Raw genomic sequence first — 8993 nt, 5'->3', positions numbered from 1 at the left:
TTACACCTCAGAGGGAAGAACTGAAATAAAAAAAAATTTTATATAATCCTAACCAGGTCAGTCTGGTTAAGACAACTTGGGAGCGAACCACTTTTGCCACAAATCACGCTAGCAGAGGTCCACCATAACCTCCCGGTTGTGATGTGTTGTGTTGAGGAAATTGACAGCCATGTCATTCTGCCATTTGGACCAGACAAACTACTACACAGCTCAGAATCTGCACACTTAACACTTATACTACATTCCTTGGCCGATATTTGTATCCTCATCAAACGTATCCTTAACCCTTAGTGGACGGATTGATCCTCGAGAGTGAGGATCCCCAGTGAGCGCTTATGGTACACCGAAAATGCCCAGAGTGAACTCCATATATCGACCTATGACTACGTGAGACCTTCAACCTAACTTTGAATATAAGATTATTATCATTCACAGCTATTCACTGAACCAGTCATTAATCTGTTCCACAGTGCATTGGCAACACCGGCAGCCAAGCTGGGAAGATAAGCATCACCTGCCCAGACACGATTCACAACACAGAGGAGCTGAAGGGAATTCTGACCGAGAATAAGGATTACATTACAACCCACGTCTTCAGGTGAGGAAACCGATATTATTAATTGATCGATTGATTTCGGGCTGCCAAAATAGTAACCAATCAGCTACCAAAGTGTAATGTAATACAAAGCCTAAATTCGACAATAACTTAGGCCTATCTCTTGATAGCCGAATGGTCAGGTCGAATGTTTACCAACTCGATCTGAACCTAAGGCCCAGAAAGGCATATTTATGAATTTAAACCTAAAATAAATTCACGTTTATTCATATAATGCTAGAACCATTAAACGTTAATGTTATATTTTAGGCCTATGTATACTGCAGAACACACACACACACACACACACAACACACACACACACACACACACACACATATATATATATATATATATATATATATATATATATATATATATATATATATATATATATATATATATCCCTTTTGACAAACCACTTATAGGCCTACTGCACTGAGTTATATAAGCAAGACTAACCATTATCATTAACAGACCTGAACTTACTATATATAAGTCCCAAGCCACAGTCTGTATACATCAGACATTAGTCTAGTCTTATTAAGAATAACAAAGGCCTAAGATTTTTTTTTAATAAGTCAAAGCTTATCAAAAATAAATTTACGAAAACAGTTTGAAATCAAATATATATGACCATGACGTCAGAATGGAAGGGAGCAAGTTTGAGAGAAGAGAGCGAAGAGAGAAGGAGAGAGAGAGAGAGAGAATTGTTAGATGATTCGTGTCAATAGCATCAGCTTTCTAAAAATAAATAAATATAAAAAATTACAAATATGATCAAAAAAAATCTAATAATATCAGGCTTAATACTCACCAGTCGAACTCCGGTGTCTTAGTTATACTAATAAATTCTTATATTTCCTCTACATAATCAGACCAATTATAGCCAAAATTGGCTCAAAATTGCATACGACGGATTCTAAATAAGTTTTTGTAGACCAATAGACCAAATATTAAAGATTATTTCTATTAATTGCAAAGCTTTGAACGTAAGTAAGTATTGCTTACAGTCAGAATAATTTCGATTAAACTGCAAAAGCTTTCAACGTAAGCAGGTGCTGCCATACAGTAGGCCTGTATTTTGCGCGATTTAGAGCCTTGAAAAGCATAGGCCTAGAAAACCAGTCTCTCCTGGTGCAGTGGTTTCTGTCTTTTAAATTTTATGTTTCCAAAATTAGATTAAATTTAAATAGATAAATATGAATAATTGATTTGCATAAGCCTAGTCATCTATAATTGCTTCGGTACCTGTTATAGGAATACTTTTAATGCTATAGATTTTCTCTAAATGCAACAATACTTTCTTTAAAGCCGCAATTAATCATATATCTTAAAATAATTTGTAACGTTAAAATGCTACTGATAATTTAATAATTGTTTAGTTAGACTTTAATTGCAATATATATACAATTATTACAAAAAAATTTACTGAAGGTGGAGAATTCAAGCACCAGTTACTATTCGCCATTGATCTATATTTAATCGTTTTTAACAAAATCCATAATAAAAATTTACTATTTATGTTCATTAATGTATAAAATTTTCTTTTTATCGGTAATTATAAAAGATTCACCCTGAAAATGCTTAAAAACGCGTGGTTTATGCGACACTATCACTTAAAATGGTCAGAAACAACTGACAGTAACTGAACCTCTACCTATAAGGAATGCCAACCCTTCCAATAATTCAGGCTGCCAAACTATACTACACAAGACGATTTCATATAGTATACATTTCTATAGATAAGTATATAAATGTATATATATGTATATGTATATTCATGCATACGTAAGTGCGCGTGAAATTTTCACAATTTAGACAAAGCCAAAATCGTAGGGTATTATTTTACGGTTGGCAATCCCCCCTTGTTCGGACTAGATTGTTTTCATTCGGCGTCAGGATTATTAAAAAAAAACAAAAAAAAAAAAAAAAAATTTAATTTAAATTTTTAAATTCCATCTTGAATTTTAGGTTCAGGCTTAGCCCGTCCCACGCTTGAATGCAGTCATTCGAACGAGACGAAGCATTCTGTATAATAATAATAATAATGATAATAATAATAATAATAATATTTAAAACAGTTTTATAGATATCACTGTAAACGAACCAATATCATAATTATACCCATTATTATACAATAAAAATGAGTTAGTTCTAATTGTTAACTGCTTGTTCATGTCCTTCATTCATTTGCTTATTTGATAATTATCTCTGTTTTGTTTTCCACTATTCATTATGTAGTTAAGGATTTTCTAGGCATGTTTCATTTAGATTTCTATGCATTTTTTATATGAATTTTTTAGGTTTATTTATTATGAATAATCATGCAGTAGTTTTGTTTTTTTTTTTTTTTTTATTAATGATAATAGAATACTGTTATATACGTTTGATATTGTTGAGGATATTTTAAGATGTCAATTAGAAAGAATCATGTTATCATTATTATTATTATTATTATTATTATTATTATTATTATTATTATTATTATTATTATTATTATTATTTCGGAAGGAGACGACCCTCTCGTAGACATGTTTTTGTTGAAAATGACTGCTGCTTCAGCACTATTAATCTTGTTAAGAGTCTTCTCTATTTTTCTGATGACGGCTTTCTCGTTGTTGCTTAGACTGGCGAGCAACGCACCAAAGGGCATGGTAAAATTCGGTTGAGTCATTTGATTTGATCTATTATTACTTATACAATTCTCTCTCTCTCTCTCTCTCCTCTCTCTCTCTCTCTCTCTCTCCAACGCGACGTTTCCTCCTGATCGACAGGACATCATCAAGCGATAATTGCTGAGGGACTGAATTCCAGTGGTTGTTTGTTGTTGTTGATTAAGCTCTGGCTTTATGCCAGCACGGGCTCTTGCTCACAGAGCAGCCCGTAGGTCCAGTGGCGAGTCCTTCTCCTTTTATCGTGGTGTTGCGAGCTCTTGAGTGCGGTCAGAGCACCTCTCCGGGCCGGGAGGTCGGTTTTCATTGGTATGAGTCACCTTTCCAGGAACCAATGAAAACCCGACCTGCCGAGAGGTTGCTCTGACCGCACTCAAGAGCTTGCAACACCACGATAAAAGGAGGGCTTGCCACTGGCTGCTCTGTGAGCAAGAGCCCGTGCTGACACAAGGTCAGCTAAATCAAAAACAACAAACACTGGAATCTTACGGGCTGCTCTGTGAGCAAGAGCCCGTGCTGACACAAGGTCAGCTTAATCAAAAACAACAACAACACTGGAATTCAGTCCCTCAGCAATTATCGCTTGATAATGTCCTGTCGATCATGAGGAAACGTCGCGTTGGAGAGAGAGAAGAGAGAGAGAGAGAGAGAGAGAGAGAGAGAGAGAATTGTATAAGATCAAATGACTCAACCGAATTTTACTATGCCCTTTGGTGCGTTGCTCGCCAGTCTAAGCAACAACGAGAAAGCCGTCATCAGAAAAATAGAGAAGACTCTTTTACAAGATTAATAGTGCTGAAGCAGCAGTCATTTTTAACAAAACATATTATTATTATTATTATTATTATTATTATTATTATTATTATTATTATTATTATTATTATTCCTTCAAATACCTTTCACTTCAGGTTCACGTTCCAAACTCCCAGGGGTGGACGGGGTGATCAGCCAGGCCCTGTGGGGTGATCTGGACTTCGTTCAAGTCCTCCTCGAGAACAACAAATTCGACTGGGTCGACAATAAGGCTTTTGCCAACTCCAATGAGACTTTGCACTACCTAAGTTTGAGTAAGTTGTCTTGGCTAAGCTGCCTTAAGTTGTTTAAGATGGTTAGTCTAAGGTTCAAGAGTTTGTGGCTGGTCTGGGTAAGCTGTCTTGGCTAAGTTGGGGTAAGTTAAGCTTATCAGTCTAGGTTAAGGACTCAAGTTTGAGTTCCAAAATAAGTTACTAAGCTAGTAAAGTTTTCAAACACTTTATTAACCTAAGCTTTAGTAAGTGTCTAGTATTAATCCCAAAATAAGTTTGTAAAGGCTCCAAAATCTTTATCAGCTAATGTTTTGAGTGACTGGTTAAAGTTTCTAAACAAGTCGCTAAAGTTTCAGACTCTTTACCACCTAAGTTTGAGTGAGTTTGCTAAGCAGCTCAAGTGCCGAGTGAGTGCCTGGTTACAAAGTTTCCTAAAGCTTCAGTCTCTTTACCAACCTAACTCTGGGCATGTATACCCCATTTAAATCGCAAACAAGTTCGCTAAACTCGGGACGTCCTTCCCCGTTTCCACAGAAAACAACTGCCTGAAGCAGTTCACTACCAGCTCAGCCAACGAGCTCCCGTATCTCGCAACCCTTGACCTGAGCTACAACACCTGTCTGTGGTCTTCACAGACGCCTTCACTTACAAGAGCCTCGAGTACCTCGACCTCTCCAACAACCAGATCACCTCCATCGGGAAGAGGTCTTTCGCTGGTAGGTATCGTTGGGGAGCGGGTTGGAGAATGGGGCTGGAGAAGGGGTTTGTGAGATGGTGATGTAGTGGATCAGCTGTTAGTGTATGGTTGGACATGGGTGGAAGTTGGGTTTTGGTTGAATAAACTGGACTGGAAGAGGGTTATGAAAAAAAAAAGGCTATGGTTGAATAAACTGAAGATAAATACATAGATAGATAGCTGAGTATAGATAGATAGATAGATAACCTTAAGCTCTCCAACTCCTCGCACAGAACTGGACAACCTCAAGGAGCTGCACTTGAGCAAAAACCAGCTGACCAAACTGGAAGACGAGACCTTCAAGTTCAACAGCCACACCCAGCTCTCCAACCTCCTGGTCATCGACGTCTGAACAACGCCATCACGTCCGTAGCGTAAGTCGTCCGGACAAAGTCTTGATGAGTTGTAAATACGTGAGGTCAGGTTTCGAGGAATAGCAGTTTGCAGTTTTTTTTTGTTCACTTTCACCAATTCTCCACACCAACAGGAAGACGGCCTTCGCCGGTCTCTTCTATGTCGAGATCAACCTGCAGAACAACCAGTTGAGGGACGGGTCAGTGAAGAGGTCTTCAATCACATCCTGGTCGACAGCTCCTACTAACTACGCGTGATATCGTTGATGGGTAACTAACGGATAAATTTTGATCAGATTTCTGTGGTATGTCGCTGATAAATTACAAGGAAAGATTGCAAGATTGAGTATTTCCACCAGATCATTGGGTCACCTTTTTAGGAAATCAATATTCTTGTTTGGATGATTAGCTCTCAAAGGTAAAGGTTATGCACAGAGGCGAAGTCGTGAAAGTTGTACAGCTATGTAATAAGAAAAACAAAATGTCTGCTTACGGCGTTCCACGTAGCGTCTAAGGAACCTTAACACTCATAAGACACTTAAGAAGTCTCCTTCTCCCGGCAGGCAACCCAATCAACTGCGACTGCAAGGTCCTGTGGATCGTGAACAGCACGCGGGTCCAGGCGTCCTTCGACAACTTCATGTGTATCAATCTGGGAAGCCCATAGGAGAGACAACAATCGAGGACCTCGGCAACTGTACAAAGAACGAGGGAGACGAGCGAATGGCAACATCAACGACCCCACTTTATGAGGTCCCGTTGGGGTAGACTTGTTGTTGAATGGGTTTCTTTCACCGTCCGGGATGGTTCAGTCATGTGGGGATGTAATGATTCGGTTTAGGTCATCAGGGTCTTTTTGATACGTAATGAAAGAGTTCTGCACCGGCTAATTTGGAGATGGGGTAAGGAATACAGAAACAATTCACACAGCAATACGGGATATTTATTTACATATTTCTTGAATTGTGCTTTAAAGCAGGGGTGTTGACGGCTGGTCCGTATAAGACACAGGCAGTTTCATTCAATCTGTGGAGTAAACTTCTAATAAACTTTCCAAGGGCAGTGTAGGAAAGGTGCCACTTTTCATACCAAACCACTCAAGGAGCCTTTCTCCTCCAGGTACAATTCACAGTTCTTCTCCTCTCTCTATCTGTCCTTCATCCTCTTTACTGACTCCTCTTTCTTTCTCTCTCCTTCTGCCCTTCCCTCTCTGTCCTTCCAAGGAAAAATCCTAAGATAGCAAGCTTTTATATGCCTACAAATGGGTGGGGTTAACTATGACACTTTCTGTGAAATCTCCGCTATCTGCTAGGATTGGAAAACTGCTCACCCGCCACCTCACCAGACTGGAAACTTCCATTCTCTCCGCATGGCCGAACCGTCTCAAAGAAAACTTTTTAACCCTTTTCAAGCTCGGTTGCCAGTTTCTGTAGTGTTCCCCCCACCCTCCCCCCCACACATCACCCACGATCAGCACGTCTACGTACATCTAACCATTCGCGTTCATTTCTCGGTTAATTTTCTTTCGCTCCGACGTTGTGTCCGCTCTTCCACCCACCTCTTTTGCCCTCGCGTCTCTCAGATCTGCTTCCTTCCCTTCCTCCAAATTCTAAATACTCACTCCATCGACCCCAGACTTCTTCGTTTCCCATTCTACACACAAGCATATATATTTTGTATGAGAGTGTCTATCAAGCAGATATGTGATAGCTGTATACGCGTTCAATACAAAATATAGCCGATCCTGTATATTTATTTCAACTATATTTTTGTGACTTGAACATTTTTAATAAACGTTGTTTTTACTGGTGTTATTTTATTCAGTGCTCCCTTTAGGATTAAAAAGAAACATCGATCTTGACCATGCGAGTTGCGACGCCTGTTTGGGCTGTATGACCTAATCTTTGGCCGATGCTGGATATGTTACGGGTAGGTTCCCAACTTGTTATCAACCTGTTTGGGACATTCACGCAACATGTTTTGCTGCCATCTTTTACTCTTGTATACCAACAAGGGTGTAAGGCCAGTAACCCCATCCAAAATATCAAAGCATGGAAGTCTGCAACAATATTTAGTGGGTTTGCTCATGACCCATATCTGTGACCTCACAGAAGCTGGCTGACTGTCAGGTAGTCACTGTTCAAAATGGCCAGTAAGGCAACCTGACTGATTCAGAAAGAGGATATACATACATACATACATACATACATATATATATATATATATATATATATATATATATATATATATATATATATCAGGAATACATTTATAGGAAAAATACATCAGCTGACGTAACTAATATTCATATTGTAATCCTTATTATAAATTACTTTACACAACTTACAATAATATATATATATATATATGTATTATATATATATATATATATATATTATATATATATATAATGTATGTATGGATATAGTATCATATATATATATATATATATATATATATATATATATAGATATATATATTATATAATATATATATATATATATATATATATATATAATATAATGTATGTATGTATATATATAATATTATATATATATATATATATATATATATATATATTATATATATATAGCAGGAATCAATGAAAAATACATCAGCTGATGTCACTAATATTGATATTGTAAATGCTTATAACTTCCTTAACAAAACTTACAAGAAGCACTCATATTAAATAAAAGTATACATAAATAGCGTGCGTTTCCAGATAAATGGAGGAACTAGAGATATGAATAATATAACAAGAATGAAATAATAACATTAAAAGACGTTAGAATCAGATATCAAACATATTTTTAAAAGATCAACTCTAGCAGGCGTCTACCAGCTGTTTAGCTGACCGGGCAAAAAACTAGACTAAAAAAATTAAAAAATTAGCATAAAAAGTATTTTTAAACAAAGACAACAAAGCAGCATCGATGCAGAAACAATTCCGTATCAATTCTGGTCTTAAAACGCAAGAAATTAATCGAATAAAGCGAATAAACACAGCGAAAGGTCTCCATATTTCCCTCCGTCACAAATCGAGTGATATCGACTTGGTAACAGACTACTGTTAGAAAAGAAAAAAAAGGCCTGACTTAGCAATCGATGACATAAGCATAATCTTTTGTAAAATATCGGTCTGTCGGGACTTAAAACACACCAGGCTTTGCGAAAATATAAAAGACTGTCGCTTAAAACCCCCTCACGTCCCGTTGGACGTTGGAAATCAGGCACCCAGTTAACGCAATGGGAAGGATAAATTTGTTTTTATTGTTAGTTCCTTTATGCTTTTTACCGCGTCTTGCCTTCTTCAAGTGATAGAGGCATCTGTCGTTCGAATCTATTACAATGATTCTAACTGAACTTGATGTAAGGCAGCAGTGCCATCATCGAGATAATAATTAATTTTAGCTTGTAATTATACATACAAATTTTATATTTAAATGTTATTAGGAAATCGTGATAGAAAACAAATAAATAAAATATGAATGAAGCCCGGTATATCGACCACGCTTCGAGACACTTTATTTCGTCTGCTTCTTGAGACCAACACGAAGATTTTTAGCGAAATTGAACGCATCTGTACTTGAAATATATGATTATTTT

The 8993-nt window shown here is 37.2% G+C and overlaps 1 protein-coding gene and 1 long non-coding RNA gene across 2 annotated transcripts in view; both read left to right on the top strand.

Moving 5' to 3' along the window:
• The window catches only part of LOC135205087 (uncharacterized), a 155323-nt gene that overhangs the window by 3040 nt on the left and 143290 nt on the right, over nucleotides 1–8993 (top strand). The gene's annotated exons all lie outside the window — the stretch shown is intronic.
• On the top strand, nucleotides 461–5381 carry LOC135204957 (uncharacterized). The gene is made up of 4 exons (XR_010312389.1): nucleotides 461–598; nucleotides 4179–4337; nucleotides 4830–5011; nucleotides 5265–5381. It is a non-coding gene; the product is annotated as an uncharacterized LOC135204957 (long non-coding RNA).

This window comes from Macrobrachium nipponense, chromosome 48, assembly GCF_015104395.2.
Source record: "Macrobrachium nipponense isolate FS-2020 chromosome 48, ASM1510439v2, whole genome shotgun sequence".
In the NCBI taxonomy this organism is placed as follows: Eukaryota; Metazoa; Arthropoda; class Malacostraca; order Decapoda; family Palaemonidae; genus Macrobrachium; species Macrobrachium nipponense.
This window is presented reverse-complemented; position numbering and strand designations above follow the sequence as displayed.